The sequence below is a fragment of the Oxyura jamaicensis genome, chromosome 2, assembly GCF_011077185.1.
Source record: "Oxyura jamaicensis isolate SHBP4307 breed ruddy duck chromosome 2, BPBGC_Ojam_1.0, whole genome shotgun sequence".
NCBI lineage: Eukaryota > Metazoa > Chordata > Aves > Anseriformes > Anatidae > Oxyura > Oxyura jamaicensis.
This window is the reverse complement of record NC_048894.1, coordinates 104,909,089-104,925,642: the sequence shown is the minus strand read 5'-3', so window position 1 is coordinate 104,925,642 and position 16,554 is coordinate 104,909,089. Positions and strand designations below refer to the sequence as shown.

The window sequence follows — 16,554 nt, the reverse complement described above, 5'->3', positions numbered from 1 at the left end:
TTTCAATAACCTGGCTTCTCTTAAGATTTTGTCTTGGTTTATTTTATTTATTGTTATTTAAACAAACAAACAAAAAATTGGTATGACAAAATCAAAACCTTCAAAAGCACTGTAGACTAATACAATAACCTTTGCTGTTATTGTCACTAAGGGATATGAAAACCTTATGCAACCCAGTCCATTTGGAGCCCTACAATTTACACTCGGTAAATTACTAGCACCCAAACTATGAACAGAAATTGTTGCATCCTACTTAGTGTGCTTCCTCACTCTGTTTCCTAGCACCTCTTTCCAAGCCTGTATTGAACAATTGCTTTACTTACAGAAGATAACATCGGTAAGACTCATCTGGATGTTTTAAACGTCTATTCTCCTGTCATTTCATCAAGAGAAAATAAAAAATGATTACAAAGCAGCTGTTGACAAACTGATGTTGAAAAATAGATAGATTTAAATATCTTTCACACTCAGTAGCTGTTTCTAGTACTCTGCCTTTATCCTCAGGCTTTAATTAAACCTCTCACAGAAAACAGAATCTGCTGGTACTTGACCTTTGTTTTCAGCAGGCACAGCACAAAAGGCATATAGAATCAATGACAATGCACAAAACACAGCACACTCCAGTTGTCACTCAGTGCGGCACAATGCTCAGCCTTTATGTGGAGAGACCCCGGGTTAGGAAAGGATTCAAATAAAGCCACAATACTCTTCTCTAGGTCGTCTCCTGAAGAATCACGACGGCTGCTTCAAGTTGATTACACACAATGCAGTCCACCAGCACACAACGCGAAATGCTGCTGCTAAGGCAATCTCTTTTTCTCATTGCATAATCTTCATCCCCCTGCACTCTTTATTTGCTTCCTTCCTGCCCCTTACCCCATCCCTGCAAGCTCTCCATCCTCTGCCTGAAGACCATACCTAATCTCCCTGCTCCCATTTCTGCTCCTATTTCCCCTTCCTCCCAGCAGGGCAGCCCCCGGCCAGCTTCTTTCCAGCGCTCCCTCCTCTTTTGTTTCCTAGCTGCTCTCCCTGCATCCTTTTAGCTTCTCTTTGCACCCACACGGCTCTTCACAGAAGTACTTCACACTTTTTCTTTCTTTTCTGTCACCGACTTCTTGCTGTATTTTTTTTCTTCACTTTTACATTAATGCTTAGTGACATGGAAGTTAGGGGTAAACAGAGCGGTATTAGTGATGAATAGTCATGAAAAAGTGAGTAGAATTTTAGTTCTTGCAAAACTCACTGAAACTGGTCTGAAAATTTATAATTTCAGCTAAAATGAAAACCGATGTGAAGATCATTAATGGAAAGGATGGTGCTAAATGGCCTGGAACTGAATAGAAAAGGTTGTTGAACAAGAAGATACAGAGAACAACATTGCCTCTGGCCACAGTAACAAGGGACAATAAGCCACATGTTAGATAATATTCCTTGAATCAGGGACAGTCTCAAGTACTTCCTAAGACTGACGCTCTTCTTAGCCCTTGCCAGGAGGCCCATAGCTAGAAAAAGGTGCTCTCTTCCCACAGCACCTGCCTGATGGGCCTGTACTATTTCCCCCCATTGCTCTTGGTCATTTACCCCTCTGCGAGTCCCAGAGCAGCACGGGCACAGCTTCTGTGGGAAACTCCTCTGCTTCCCTGAGAAAAAGAAATGTATCTTTCTCGTGCCTTCTAGAGCAGGGTCTCTGGGCAGAGCCAACAGCTCTAGTGTTCGCAGTTTGGCTTTTAGCTTAAGCGTAACTTGGGCATTATTTTATTTCTATTTTTAATTCACTGCCGGTGTCGAAGGAGCAACCAATGCATGCTAATGTATTTGAGGGAAATAATAGAACTGATATTGTAACTGATGTTTTGCCACCAGCAGCCTGCAGAAGGAGCATCACCAGGTTGGCTTTGGCATTTTCAGAGCCTCCATCATACTGCTCACAGTTTACGCAGCCAAGGGACCTCCACATTTAAGGTGCAGCCCACAGCCAGGGTGGGACTGATCCCACTTCCATCCTGTTGTTAACCATGGGCAGGATACTCACCCGTGGGTCATTTACACCAATTCCCATGATCTCTGCACTAAGCTTGAGGACCCACCTGGTGCAATCAGGGGTGGAATCGCCTTCTGCCTCTGCTCCACAACTGCTGAGGAGCTGCCCCTGCCTCCGGGATGCTGCCTGCAGCCCTCCTCCTCTGCACAAGCAGGGGCCTGATCCCGCAGACAGATGATCAGGGAAAAGGCAGATGTTCTCCCGAAGGGAAAAGAAAAAAGCACAAACTCAAGACAGATCCTGTGCTACAACTGCACACGTCTACAGAACATGCTCCATGCTGCTCTGCTGCAGAAGCTGCCTCTCCAGGGCTTCCTTTCCCTTTGATTTCCCCTTTACCAGAATAGAGAATAGCACACTGAGAATCAAAACCTATGCCCAGTCCTGAAGCCCTCTGCATCTGACAGAAACCAGAAAAAGGCTGTTTTTCTCCAGCATTTTTACGGTAATCTATTAAGCTATTTCCAGATCACTTAAACCAAGAATAGCCAGAGAATGTCAAGTCCTGCAGCGCACGGCTGTACCCTTCAGTTCTCTGTGAGACATATTTCCCAACGAGTATTCAAGCCCTGACAACCATACCAAATGTCCGGATCAAGAAAAGTTGCACCCAAGACGTCGATTAATTTCCCCCCTCATCTGGAAGGAGGTGGTGTGCTACACCGAGATCCTCAGCTCCTTCACATCGCATGTGCTCGCCGCCGCTGTTTTCGCTAGTCTGTCTTCGTCCAGAGCTTTGACCTCTGATTGACTTTGAAGTTTACATACGAGGAAAAACAGTCAGGCAGCTGCTAAAACAAGCAAGGAGAGATCAAACGGTTCTGAAAGAATTAAAAACAAACAACTTTTATCTTTTCCTTTTGTGTTTACCAATACATTAAGAGATACAGATAGATGGAGAGATACACAAACACGTATACATATATCTAAATGATAACCTACAAAAATTGCATCAAATAATATTGTTTAGATTAGCACGGCTGAGCATTGAAGGATAAGGAAATTAGGAAAATTAGGAAATACCAGATTAAGATTGCTATGCTAATTTATTTCTGCCACTGGGTGTGATTTATCCTGTGTTGTACAGCATGAGACATGCATCCTGTGGGAAAGTTTGCAGTATGACTGTGTCATGGAAGAGTTTGTAAGAAAACATATGCGCGTGGGGAGGGACAAAAAAGATTACACCAAGAATCCTAAATCTGCTCTTTTCCAGTATGTCAGGAACTGGCTCTGTAGTTTAAATGGCAGTGTTTTAATGACTGGGGCACAAGGAATTGGACATCCTAGACTGTTTATTAAGGAGAAGGTTGGGGGGCAGGACCCTGCAACACAGATAAAGAAACCCAGATTCTTGCCACTTCCTCAGTAACACAAGCTGTGTTTGTAGGCATTTATTTCTACAGCTTTAGGGTGGAGGTATGATGTCAGACATAAATAGGAGTCATTTAGTCCAGATCCTGGAGCTGGGAGAGTGGTTAGGAGAAATCAGGTTTTGTTCCCTCTGCCTTACTAAAGCTTCCTAACCCTCTTCCCTATTCAATCCGCTCTGGAAATTTCATCCTGCTTTTGCAGCGTAGTTTCTCCTAATGCTCCATCGCCCATTACTGTTTCAGTGTCAGTGAGAACTCACAGGTCTTTAAAGCAGTGACGTTGTCCAGTCGTCCTACTGGCAGCTTGCCTTGACCTTTCCTGGAGAAACCAACAAGAGAAAAGCTGCGATCATTTCCGACAGTGAATGTTTCAGGGAGTCTCACGCAGAAATTCACAGTACACAGGAAAAAGAATTGTCTCTGAGATGAATTACTTTGACTTCCAAAGGCCCTATAAAAAAAAAAAAAAATGTTAAACTTCCCAAAAGGTGCTAAAGTATCAAATAAAATAATTCTGCAGATATCATACAAGTTAGAATCATAATCTAAAACAATGCTTTTGTTGCAGGTAAAGCTCTAATGCCTCCTCAGAAGTTTCCATTTTTGATAAGATCACCCTGGCCTGCACAACCTGAGCTCTGAAGTGCTCTGTGACTTGGGACAGAGGCAAACCCATCGGCGGACTATCCTGCCACTTGACTCTGCACATACAGTTAAGGTAATTTCCACAGCCAGATAATTCAAATCTGCTGTCTTATAAGCTTAAATAGTGCCGACTTTAAAGGAAAACTCATTTTTTTTCTGTTGTAGAAGGATGCAGATCCTACTGAATGACAACAACTGTCTGCATGTCATTCTGCCCCTCTGTCATAGATAATCCACAGTCCCTCATATAAGCCAAAGATATGGGCTCAATAAATTACAAAAAGAGCCCTTTGGGGTAAATGGAAATATATTTTCTTACCTTTTTTAATGTTAAATTTCACAGATTGTTACAATGGACTTTGTAGAGCACAACATCACTATAAACAGAAGTAGAATCATCTTTTAAGTATTAGCCTCACAACCGAAGCATTCTGTATACAGCTATCGTCTCTATCTATCCCTTGGGCATAAAGGCAGTGGAAGAATTCCTAAAGAAGGAAAGGAAATTGCATTGGTCAAGATCAAATTGCAAGTATGCATAATTCAATGTACTAATGACTGGCCAACAGATATCGCGGCAGGAGCCTTTCCAACACGTTAATTGTCCGAAGGACTGGAATTTGATATTTAACAAACATCTCCTCAGTTTGGTTGTGGAATGAAAGTCATGACAGCTGCAAAGATTGCTTGGCTTAGTTGAATGTGTAATAGTGAGTAGCACTGGGAGAAATCCTGATTTTAGATGAAAATCCCCTCTGTTTGCTATTATTGGTAGGGTTGCTGCATGGATAGGAAGTTTAGCTTCATAGCATCAGTATGTGGAACCAGCACAAGGCTCCACAATTATCTTTGGGGCTAGAAATTAACTTGGTCTCTAGAGGAACACGTAATTCTGTATAGCTCTTTCCACTTTTGAAAATGTCAGGTTGTATTATAGAGACAGTCCTACACAGCACAATGAAGCTGATCTTGTGTAGAACAACACATCTGGACACAGAGCTGTATTTCCCCATCATTGCACATAAGTTGAAGCATGGCTTTTGCATGAGCAGTAAGTTTTGAGCATTTTTTGTTTCTGTTTTGCAACCCACAGCAGCAAAAGCCACTTCGTGCATACACAAACCTATCCAATTCCCAGTGGAGGAATTAGAAAATGGGTGAATTTGGGGAAGCCTGCAGTACTTGGGGTTATAATGGCAGTACCTGCAGCACGTGGCTGTTACCTCTCAAAATTCAGTTTGATTATCTCTCCGTACAAACGATCACAAGCAGTACCACTGGTGCTCCCTCCTGCCATTTTTGGAATGGTCCTGGGGTACAGTGGAAAGGGGGTAAGATAGAAAGTAGGGACACTGCCAGTTTTGCAAGATGCCATTCATCACCTCTAATCTCAAGATGTTAAGAATAATTTTTTTTTTTTACTGTTTTCTGAAGCAAAGGCATCCATCAACATTTCACTAAATATACTTCTGGTGAGTAAGATATTCCTAAACACAGAAGACTCTTCTAATCCGACGCTTCTAAGCAGCTTGCTGTTCATCACCTCAGCACTGGGCAGAGTACATACATGATGAGAAAAAATATCCCTCCGTATAGGACAGAAAAAAAAAATCTCACTTTGATAACTAGGATTTTATCTCAGATATTAAGAAAACCTTAGCTACACTAATTGCTCTCTGCACCCATCTGTTTCTTGAGGAGAGCGAGAGCCTCACAGCAGCCAAATAATTGTTTTCTAGGTGGTGAATGATACGGCCTTCCTTTCTCACTGATATTTCTCCTTTCCACTGGACTGAGAAGAATCCTTCTAAGCATATGCTGAAACATCTGCTTTGTTGTAATTGTTAGTGTAGGAATGATACGAATGAAATTAGCTTCTGCTTTCGGGTGAAGAAGGTTAGAGTGCAGAGGGAATACTTGGAGTTGTCCAACACATATCATACATATGCTGGATTACTAAAGCATGTAGGTGATCAGCATTTCCCACAGGCATCAATAAAAGTTATGTCCTTTTCCTGTGATAACCTTAACTTCCTATCAATATTCTTCTGAAATAAAATTTGGTAGCTGGTGTTCATCCACAGCCTGTGATTATTTCAGTTTCCTCTCTGTATAAAACAACAGAAAAGAGTAACCCAGGATGAGATGCATGGATTTCTTTCTTTCCTGAAGATCTTGTTATCTTTTTAATGATATTCCTTGCCAGTGTTCTTGGAAATTAATGTAAGATCAAATAATAATAATTACGGTTGATAAAAAATAAAGATACCCAAACAGAAGAATTACTGGGCTGTACGGCTCCAACGCTGACCCTTCCCTAGGGATACATTCAGGTGCCTAGAGACAACGCGGGCTCCAAGGTTCTGCACGTAGTGCAGACTCTGGGCAATGACACCCATGTCACGGCCCTCCCACGACTGCCGCTGCTACAGGAGGGACACTGCTCCTCGAGTCCCAGTGCATCTCCAGAGGGTGCCCTCTGGGGATCCCAGTGGATCACATTGCTCAGCATCTCCTGCCAGAGCAACAGGAGCTCAGCCTGGAGGCCATCGGCTGAGGGAAAACCTCCATGGACAGCGGGGAACACTTTGTTTCTAACAGGCAGGGAGAAGGATGGTGCTGGTGCCAAGGCTCATTTTGGCTCGCTCGTGCTGAGGAACTTCCTGGCTTGGAGAGGGAGTAATAAATAAATAAATAAATAACAATAACAAAAACAAAAACCAGGTAGGCCACAAGGCTGTTTGCTGCCCTTTATTTTGCCCACTGCTGCCTTTCTCAGCACTCAGCAGCAATGGATGCGGAGGGGGAAGGGAACAACCACAGCAGCAGAGCCCAGCAACACGCAGCCGAAACTGGAAACAGCGCCCTGCACACTGGGGCACGGTGACCAGCGGCAGCACCCAGGGCTGGGGATGACAGCCAGGGCACCGTAACCCCTGATGGCAGCTGGAGAAGCTGCTCATGTGCTTCCAGGCTTGCAGCCCGCCCTCCTGGCAAAGGCACGGGGCTGCTGCTTGCTGCCGTGCCCTGCAGCAGGGCTCCTCCGAGCTCCGAGTCCGTGCCTCTGGGAGGTGAAGGGTTGTGGTGGGCGTAAATAGCTCCTATTTTATCTTTGTGACTTACCCCATCATAAACAGAAACAGAGCTTACTATTTATTCTATTATTATAAAGTGTTATGTAGTTCATATCAATATATTTGGTTCTCTAGCTCCCACCTGGACTGCTGGCTTTGCCCTCCTAGGGAGGACGAGTCCTTGTTTTGGGAAAGTGTATGTCCGTGCTTAGAGGAGTCCTCAAAGGCTTGAGACCCAAACGTGGTCCTCCTCCACAGTGCAAAGAGAGGAAAATGCCATTACTGATTATTCCCTTAGGCTGAACTGAGGGAATCTGAGAATGAGCAAGAAGAGCTGAGGACCACAATCGTAGTACTGCAGTGAAGTTTGAGCAGAGGTGAGTGGAGGAATGAGGCAGTGAACTCCCTAGTCATTTCCCTTTCTTTATTGGGTAGGAACGTAAGGAGGAGTTGTCCTAAAGGCCTGTAACAAAGGAGGGAAAATTGGATTTGTGAACATATGTGAAATGGGTGGCAATCTTCCAGCCTTAAAAGAGGTGAATTTGTCTGCTCTCCTGTTTGCTTTCCCTTACAGGTGTTGGCTTGGGTCAGTCCGTGTGTGGACAAGTTTTGTGAAGGTTGCTTAGCCTGGGACACCGGGCTGGTTGAGGACAACTGCTGAGCAAAGAACATTCGCCACTTTGAGCAAAACACTGTTTAACCCTTTCCCACTAGCTCGCCTCTCCCATTTCCCCATCTCTCACTGCAGCGATGGCTGCCTGAGGGCAGGTCCCACGGCTGCTGGGGCTGTCGGGACGGGAAGGGCACGCCAGCCCCATGGGGCACCCACCACGCAGCCAGGACCCTGCTCTCCTTGCTGCACGGCTCCTCTTTGGCTGGCCAAAGTTTGCTGCACAGCTAAGCCCCCTGCATGGTGGGAGATGCCACCACGTGGCCTGACCTTCAGACACGTATCCCACCATCACTAGGACACAGTCATCTACCTTCAGGTGCCACAGCACAACGTGTTTGTGAATGGCCAGAGTCGATCCCCTCCTAACCAGCATCTCATTGCTTTGAGGTATGGGCAGAGGACCCCTGTGGGTGCCTGCAGGAGGTTTCAAACTGTGGTCCTACCTATGATGGTGCCAGCACAAGTGTCCTTGCCTCATGGGAAAGCAAAGGAAGAGGCAGCTGAGCTCAGCAGCTACAGCTGTAGCTGCTCATGCTCAGAAAGCCTCAGTGGCACAGCTGTTGGGACTCAGACTTGCCTTTCTCCAGGTGCCTGGCCCCTTCCTGCCTGCCCCCACGGCCAGCTCTTTCTGTCCTGCCCATCTCCTCTGCAGGGGAGGCCAGGAGGAGTGGCCTGCTCCTGCTTACACTGGGTGAAATGGTTGGGCTCTGTTTCATCAGGACTGGTTCCTGCCTAACTGCAAGCTTTCATACTCACCAAAGCCACCACCACCCATGGTAAAACCCCAGATCCTCACAGTGGTCTGTGAGGGAAACTACAGCTTGCCACTGGGCAGGCCAGATTCCTCAGCAAGATGCTTAAGACCAGGAGAGCTCAGAGAGGGAAGCCCAGCTATGCAAGGCCCATGCAGGTCTGACCTGCCAGGCACAAAGGGTCCCAACTCCCCTTGCTTGTGTTGGTGAGTCCTCCCAGTTTTATATCTGACAGATAAGATTCTCTGCAGCCATCCATAGCAGCTTCATGGTGTGTGCACCGTGGATCCAACCCACTTAGCCTCAGTCCTGTTGTGCACTGCCAGCTGCTTGCTTTTCAAATTGGGAGCCAGATGCTTTTAACCATGGACTTGTGCCTCAGCATGGCATTGCAGCCAACATGCTAAGGGTTTCTTCTACTAGAAGGGGAATTCGGGGTGGATCCACTTCTTCCCTGAGTTAGTTGTACTTTGAAGGCAGAATAAATCCATCAGCAGGAGTCAATTCCTCTCCTTGTGCCCACCAGCTCCTGTCACCCCCAAATCAGCAGAAGAGGCTCGTTGTTTCAGTTTTCCTTAAAAAAAAAAATCCCAGATCCTAGGACCAAATATTCCCTTGCTGATTTGTCTCACAGATTCTCCCATCTTTTCTGCTTTCAACCATGTTTTTCCAAGATTTACGGGACATTGGCCATAGTATCTTCTTCTCTCACGTCTGTTTTGTTATGGGTATCGATTTGCTCTTTTGTTTGGGATGCAGGTTGCTGCTGTTCGTATGGTCAAGTTGCACAGATATCCCTTCTCATGGCATTGTCTCAAATTAGAGACAGCAGTTAGCCAAACACATAGCTATTTAACATATAAAATACCCAAGTCCTTTGGAAAAGTCAGCTCCTAACTGACCCAGGCTGCTCATTCAAAGTTAGGAGCAACTTTATAACTGTTATCCCCATGTTTTATTTCACATATAGGGATAACAATCCTCCACTTCACTAGCGTATTACACAGAGAAATACATGCATATATGAAGCTCTCAGCTATTCCAATAGTGAGAAGCATTGAAAAGCCCAGGGAGAAGCTAATATGGAGCCTGGGTCAGGGGAAGATCTGATACCGAAATCCTCATTTCTACCGCAACCTTTTCTTTCATTTCCAGGAAAAAACTGCAGCCCACCTCCCCATACTGTGGGAGACGAGGGGATGACCAGAACAGGAGCGCTCCCCGCCTCCACCGATAACAGCAGCAGAGATCCCCTGCTCACGGGGGAGACTCCACTGTGGGAATCTCCAGTCCGCTGAAGTTATGCACGCATAAGCAGAGCAGACTTGGCAGACGGAACAGTCTATCCCTTAGGAATATTGACAGATGAATGTAAACTCAATTACCGTGCTTTTTCATTCCAGTCCGGTTACTTGCGCTGTATACTAAGTACATCAGCATCTGGAGTCACTTTGAACAACAGGAGAAAGCATTTTCCGGTGCCAGAAGTAGAATTTTGTACAGTATTTATAACTTGTGAAATGTCAGGGGCTTGGCTGTGCTTTGTTTCCCACCATCCTGAATAATAATAATGAAAAAACACAATAAAGCAAAACCTATGCAAAAGGACCATATTTTCTCTCTCTCTTTTTTTTTTTTTTTATCTTTGTAGCTAAATGGCTGAGAGCCGTAGTGCCTATGAGCCTGTAAAGCTCAAAGGTGTAAAACCAGCTCCTGAACTTTCCTTACCGTTCTCTCCCTACCACCGCCATCTTCACTATCCATTAACCCGGCTCGTTACTGAAAGCTGAAAACACAAAAGAAGTAAACATCAGTTAATGAGGTTTGCACCTGGGGGTGGTAAACAAAACTGCTCTGCTCTTGAAGGGAAACTGGCTGCTGGGTGAGCGCAAATCTCAGCCCAGAGAGGACAGGTCTGCCTGGTAGGGAGTGTGAGCAGGGAATAGGAAGAATATTTTCAACTTCAGGATTTCAGGCTTAGCTAGGGAAGGCTGAGGGGAAACATTTTTTCCTAAATTTGTTCTTCCAATTAGAAATTGCATGTTTGTCTATTCCTTGTTTTCATCATAGCTGGAAGTAGAATTTGATACTAATGTGCTTCCTTACTCCTGCAGTTTGGGACGTTTCAGATCCATACTTTTGTCAAACATTCATCCCGGGTTTTTGCCTCAAACTGAAAGAATTGAGACTTTGTCTTCAACTTAATGAATTGAGACTTTGTCTGAAATGCAGCAACATGGCGCACGCTAAACAAAACAAGTCTTTGTGTACCATTGTTATCAAAACATTATAACACCAGGAAACAGCTACACATGGACTTTCCTTTGCTAGTTCACTGCTACTATAGATCTGCTGAAGCTCAACTCATTTTACTTTTCAAGCCTCCTGCAGTAGCTAAATGCTTTGGAAAGGAAAGAAACCACCTATAAAACCTTTTTTTCTTTACAAAATAGCAATGCACGTATTAAATGAGCGTATTTCACCTTACCGTTTCCTTCACTTTCATCCACGTGGCCGTGGATTTGCCTTGACCTGGGGAGCATCGCGGGCAGGCAGGCAGGAGCCCCCCGGTGAAGCGGCCCCTCTGCAGTGCCAGCCCGAGGATGCTGCCGTGAGCTGCTCGGTGGAAGAAGCGTGCTGCAAGGTTTGATTTCTGCCGTGGAGCCTGCTCTCTCTCTCGGTGCTTTCCCTGGTGGTCTGAAATAAAAGAGAGCTCTCTAGGAGCAGACCTCCCCGGGCATGCACCGAGGGATGGGTTTCCTTCTTCTGCTCTTCTGGTGCTCAGATGGTGTGAGGATGGATGCCACTGAAGACAGTGGAGCTAAACCAACACCACTCAAAGGAGAATCGGACTGTAGGTCTACAAAACATCTCTCCCCATGACTTCACAGGCTTTTTATTGCTGCAAATACATAAATCTTTGTATTAACCGACTTCAAAGATCATAAAGCCCTAATTGTGTGTGCAGCCTACCAGTAATGGAGTGCTCTGCTGATGCATAAAACACGCATAGATAGTACACAAATACACTCAGCCTGGGCTTAAATTTAGCCTCAACCACACAAAAGATATCTTTATAACTAAGAATGATGGGAAGAAAGATCTCATTCCAGAACAGATGAACAGCTCATTTTTTCACTGATCCTGGATTTGGCTGACCTGCCTTAAATGTGACCTAAGACATTTCTTAGTGCTTTGGAAATTGCATCAACATACTTGGGCTGGAGACGCCACAGTCAGGAAAAAAAAAAATGGTGATGCTATTTTTAAAATTCTGCTGTTCCTTTTTAAAATAGAACACTGAAATGTAAGTTTTCCTATAGCTGTAATTTTTCAGGCTAAGCAAACTCCAGTAATTTCAAAGGCAGTGGGAACAAGGGGTCACTTGGGGCCAACCAGTAAAAAATTAACTCTTTGTTCTTCCCCAGGAAAACAGTTCTTCGTGTTATTATTGTTAAAAAGAGACTGCTTATAAATTAAAACTTAAAATACACATGTAAAATAAAATGTAAATATAAAATAAAATATAAAAATATTAATTAAAGTAAGCCTTTTCTTAAAAGACACAGCAAAATGAAAGAAAACGTAGCAGTAGTGGTCTCAGTGGCATATAAGAAACACCGTCAGGCGTTCAGCTGTGCATTTGCACAGTACCTATCGTTAGCGCAGGACCAGATTTTGCCAGGTGACAAATGTCACTGGGTAGCTGGTGTCAACGGAGGCTGAGAGGAGCCACGCATGCCTTTCAGCAGCAGGAGGCTGTGAGCCACACAGTGTGCAAGCTTGTCCCGACATTCCCATCAGCGCTGAGGACTTTGAAGCCTTCCTGTAGAAACATAAAGATGAAATTCTTCAGTTTTAAAGGGAAAAAGTCACCTTTCAGCAGCATGACACCCTTGAATGCCTTGCTCGAACAGAATGGATCCTTGTTTCATGCTTGTTTTGTGTTAGACGGTAAACAGATGTTTTATGAGCTAGTGTGTTAGGTGATTTTACCTCATACACTTTATACCCATACTTCAAGTAGCTCGAAAACATCGAAAAACCCAGACATAAGTAGGCAGGACAGCCTTGCCATCGGGATGCGTTTAGCTGAAGGATGGACTCCCCGCCAGAAGTCTCACCTCTGGGCATTGCTCATCCCACAGATAAAGTATCTCAGAGTATAACTCTGCTCTCACTTGACATGTCAGCTGCAGCTCAGGTTTGCTGATTTCAGTAGAGACTCAGCTCCCATTTATCCAAAAGTCATTGGCCACCCCCCTGACAAGTTAGATTATATTAGACATCAGGAGGAAATTCTTCACTGAGAGGGTGGGGAGGCCCTGGCACAGGCTGCCCAGAGAAGCTGTGGATGCCCCATCCCTGGGCATGTTCAAGGCCAGGCTGGATGGGGCTTTAGGCAACCTGGTCTGGCGGGAGGTGTCCCTGCCCATGGCAGGGGGGTTGGAACTGGATGGTCTTTAAGGTCGCTTCCAACCCAAACCATTCTGTGATTCCATGAAGTCATAGGGGAGACTAATTTTTTCAAAACTTTTCAAGTATGGGAATAGCACAGAAAAACAAACAAATCCCAAGTGGCTTCCAAGTTGGTGAAGTAATGATAGCTTGGAGCTGGCAGAGCCTGGCCTCTGCAGCCTGAGAACCATGCTGGGAAGCCGGGACGAACTCTTGGGCTTTGCAAACACCAGCCATCTTCTGTTTGTGTGTATCTACATTTACATTGGGATAAACAGCTCTCAGCAGAAGAAAATGCAGTTCATGTGAGCATTTCAGCCAAAGGACAGCAATTAAAACAACGAGGCACTCCTTCCCCCACCTTCAAAGTATCTGTTAGTATCAACAGCCGACCTGAGACCAAAGCCTGAGGCATAAATGACTTCCAGCTGAGCCAACTTGGCGTGGCAGAAATCTGCTATTTGGGTGACGTGTTACGAAATGCTGCAGATATTCTATAGCTAGAGCATTTTTGTCTCATTGATTATGGAACAGAAGTTACTTGGATATACTGCAGTGATGTTGGAAAGTCTTTCTTGAGGAACGAACCTCTATGTGCTGTAATATCAGCGTGGGTTCAGTGGATAGACTAGACACTAGGAAACCTCCAGTCTCAGGCCATCCGAAGAGTCCAGCAGTGCTTTCTGAAAGTTTTCCAGTTCCTTAGTGGTCAGAAAATGCGTTGCCTTACTAAATCACACAAATGTTTAATGGTATATCAATATATACAGCCGTGAGCACGCATTGTTTCTAGGGAAAATACAAGTGTAAGGAATGAAGTAAAAAAGTGGTCTAGAAGCATCATGAGTGCAGCAAATATGCTCCAGCTACAGCTTACAGTAAGTCCTCACGTTAATGTAGACAAAACTAAAGGAAGCCATGTCCATTGTTCCTGAGATTTTCATGAGTTGATCGTGCAGAACCCCGTGAGCAAAAAATCTGTTCTTTGGCTTTAGAAACAGTGTCTGCAGTTTATAAACTCTTCTAAAGAACAATTTTTCAAGGCCAAGTCAAATATAAAGTTATTACACGGTTTAATAATGCTAAAGAAACTTTTTAGAAAAGAACAGTGCGTTTGATTTATGCAGTGCCTTTTGATTTATGTGGTCATGTGTTTTGATCCTCACTAGGGTCCATAGTGCATAGAGAGCACTTTTTCACCTTCACATCTCAGCACAGATTACCCAGTTTACAGCAGAGTCAGTGTAGTCCATGATATGCAGAGAATTAAGAGTCAAGACAGTTAACAGCTTTTAACGCTGCCTTTATGTCCTTGGCAGAGCTGCAGCAAGCAATTCCACTGGTTTTAATTCAGTTTTTATGCCAGTGATACTTGACCCCTTTTATAACGTACTTTAAAATCTGTGGTTGAAATGTGCAACATAAAGGTTAATTGTTCGTTTTGTATCTGTTGAAGATAAATCCCTCTGGCTAAAGGGAAGCAAAATTAATGTCTTCATCCCTGTTTCTTCTTTTAACTTTTTAAGTATTTCTAAATTTTCATTATGGAGTTTTGGGTCTAAAAAAAAAACCTGCTTAAATATTATGCCATAATTACGTTTGTGAATGACCCGAACTGATGCAATGAATTAGCTCAATAAAGCTGTTTGTCACATTCCAGTTCTGCTCATATATCCTATGTTAAACACTTTTCCTAAAATCTGATCACCTCAGGCCATGGCTATTTTGAATGGTGTAATCTGAATGGCGCCATACCACCACTCAGCTGAGAAATATGCAAGGAAAAAAACTGAAGAAATTTTAAGTAGCTGCAGTCTGGGGACACAGGAGATTTGGCCTTAAGACTTGTAGTATCAGATCAAAAGTTTGCAGTCCCGTACTGTAAAACCTTTTGGTAATAACTCAGGATTTTAGCTGAAATCTGTTTGAAATGATAACTATGTACAGGTGTTTTGGGGCTTGTTCTGATACTGTTGGTGCTTGAGATCTCCCTAAGAAGCATCCACAGTTCTTGCCATCAGACACTTCCTGACTTCATGTTTCTGTCCCTGGGTCACTTTCCCTGGTATCCCTTGGTGGGAGATTCAAGCCAGAGCTTCTTCTCTCTGTGTGCTGCAGCCCTTCCTTGCTGCCTCTCTTGCTTCACCTCAGATGTCTCACCGTGCAGCACGGTTTTCTTTCAGCCTCCTCGCTGCATCAGCCCCTTGCCTCCATCCTCGCTCCTTCACGAGGAGGCTGGCTAGATCCAGAGAGGGTGCATCAGCAAGTTGAGGGCAGAGTGTCTGGGACTTGCCTTTGAGCCCAAAACGATGTCTCCTCAGAAACAAAAAGAGGAATTCAAGGGCAGTGAGTGGACTGGCGCAGGAGATGCGGCCACAGGGAACAAGGGTAGGCAGGCAGCACCTTTTCTGTCCTCGGATGTTGCTTACAGAAGGACTTCACGCCGAAAATAAATAATAACAAATCTTCAGAGCCAAGTAAGGAAGCCTGTTCGAGAGCTCATTTCGGCTTACATTTCTCTGTTTGTTTGTTTGTTTTACTTTTCGTGGGGCATGCTGGTGTTCCGGGCAGGTGGCCAGCTCCTGCGTGCTCCGCCGAGCAGCAGCAGCCTGGCGCTCTCAGGCAGGCAGCGTCCTGCCCCCAGCCCGTCCCGGGCCGGGTGTGCTCACGCTCGCACATGTAACCTCAGACCGAGAGACGTTTGGCAAAGAAACACCAGGCTAAGCCCGCTTTCCTCTGAGGGCCTGATCCTTCGTTGCTGCACCGGGAGGTGCAAAGCGGCCCCGCGGGCCCGGAGCCGCGGGGAAGGGAGCGGGGAGCGGCGGGCACGCACCGCTGGGCGGCACTGCGGGGCCGCGGCCACATCGGCCCTGACAGGGACCCGGACGGGGACAGGGCCAGGCCAGGCCGGGCCCGGCGGGTGTCTGTCAGTGCTGCCACAGCCAGTCAAAAGAGGCGATTTTCCTGCTATATTTAGCGTTGGTGAGGCCTCACCTTGAGTGTTGCGTGCAGGTCTGGGCTCCACAATATAAAAAGGATGTTGAGGTCCTTGGATGTGTCCAGAGGAGGGCAACAAAGCTGGTAAAAGGGCTGGAAGGCATGTCCTGTGAGGAGAGGCTGGGGACACTTGGGTTGTGAAGTCTGGGGAAAAGGAGGCTGAGAGGTAACCTCGTGGCTCTCTGCAGTTTCCTGAGGAGGGGACGTGCTGAGGAAGGTGCTGGTCTCTGCTCCTCATAACCGATGTCAGGACACACGGGAATGGCATAAAGCTATGCCAGACGAGCTTCAGACTTGACATCAGGAAATATTTCTCTACCATGAGGGTGGTCAAACACTGGAACAAGCTTCCTAGAGAGGTGTCTGATGCCCGATGCCTGTCAGTGTTCAGAGGTGTTTGAATAATGCCCTCAGTAATATGCTTAACTTTTGGTTAGCCCTGAAGAAGTCAGGCAGTTGGGCTCAATGATCTTTGAAGGTCCCTTCCAACTGACCTCTTCTCTTCTCTTCTCTTCTCTTCTCTTCTCTTCTCTTCTCTTCT

At 45.4% G+C, this 16,554-nt stretch overlaps 1 long non-coding RNA gene across 1 annotated transcript; it reads right to left on the bottom strand.

The window, feature by feature from the left end:
- Positions 1-2,871: 2,871 nt before the first annotated feature.
- LOC118161362 lies at positions 2,872-11,582 on the bottom strand. Its single transcript, XR_004747971.1, has 3 exons — positions 11,047-11,582; positions 10,287-10,344; positions 2,872-3,865 (listed from the first exon to the last, which is right to left on the bottom strand). It is a non-coding gene; the product is annotated as an uncharacterized LOC118161362 (long non-coding RNA).
- Between the last annotated feature and the right edge of the window lie 4,972 nt (positions 11,583-16,554).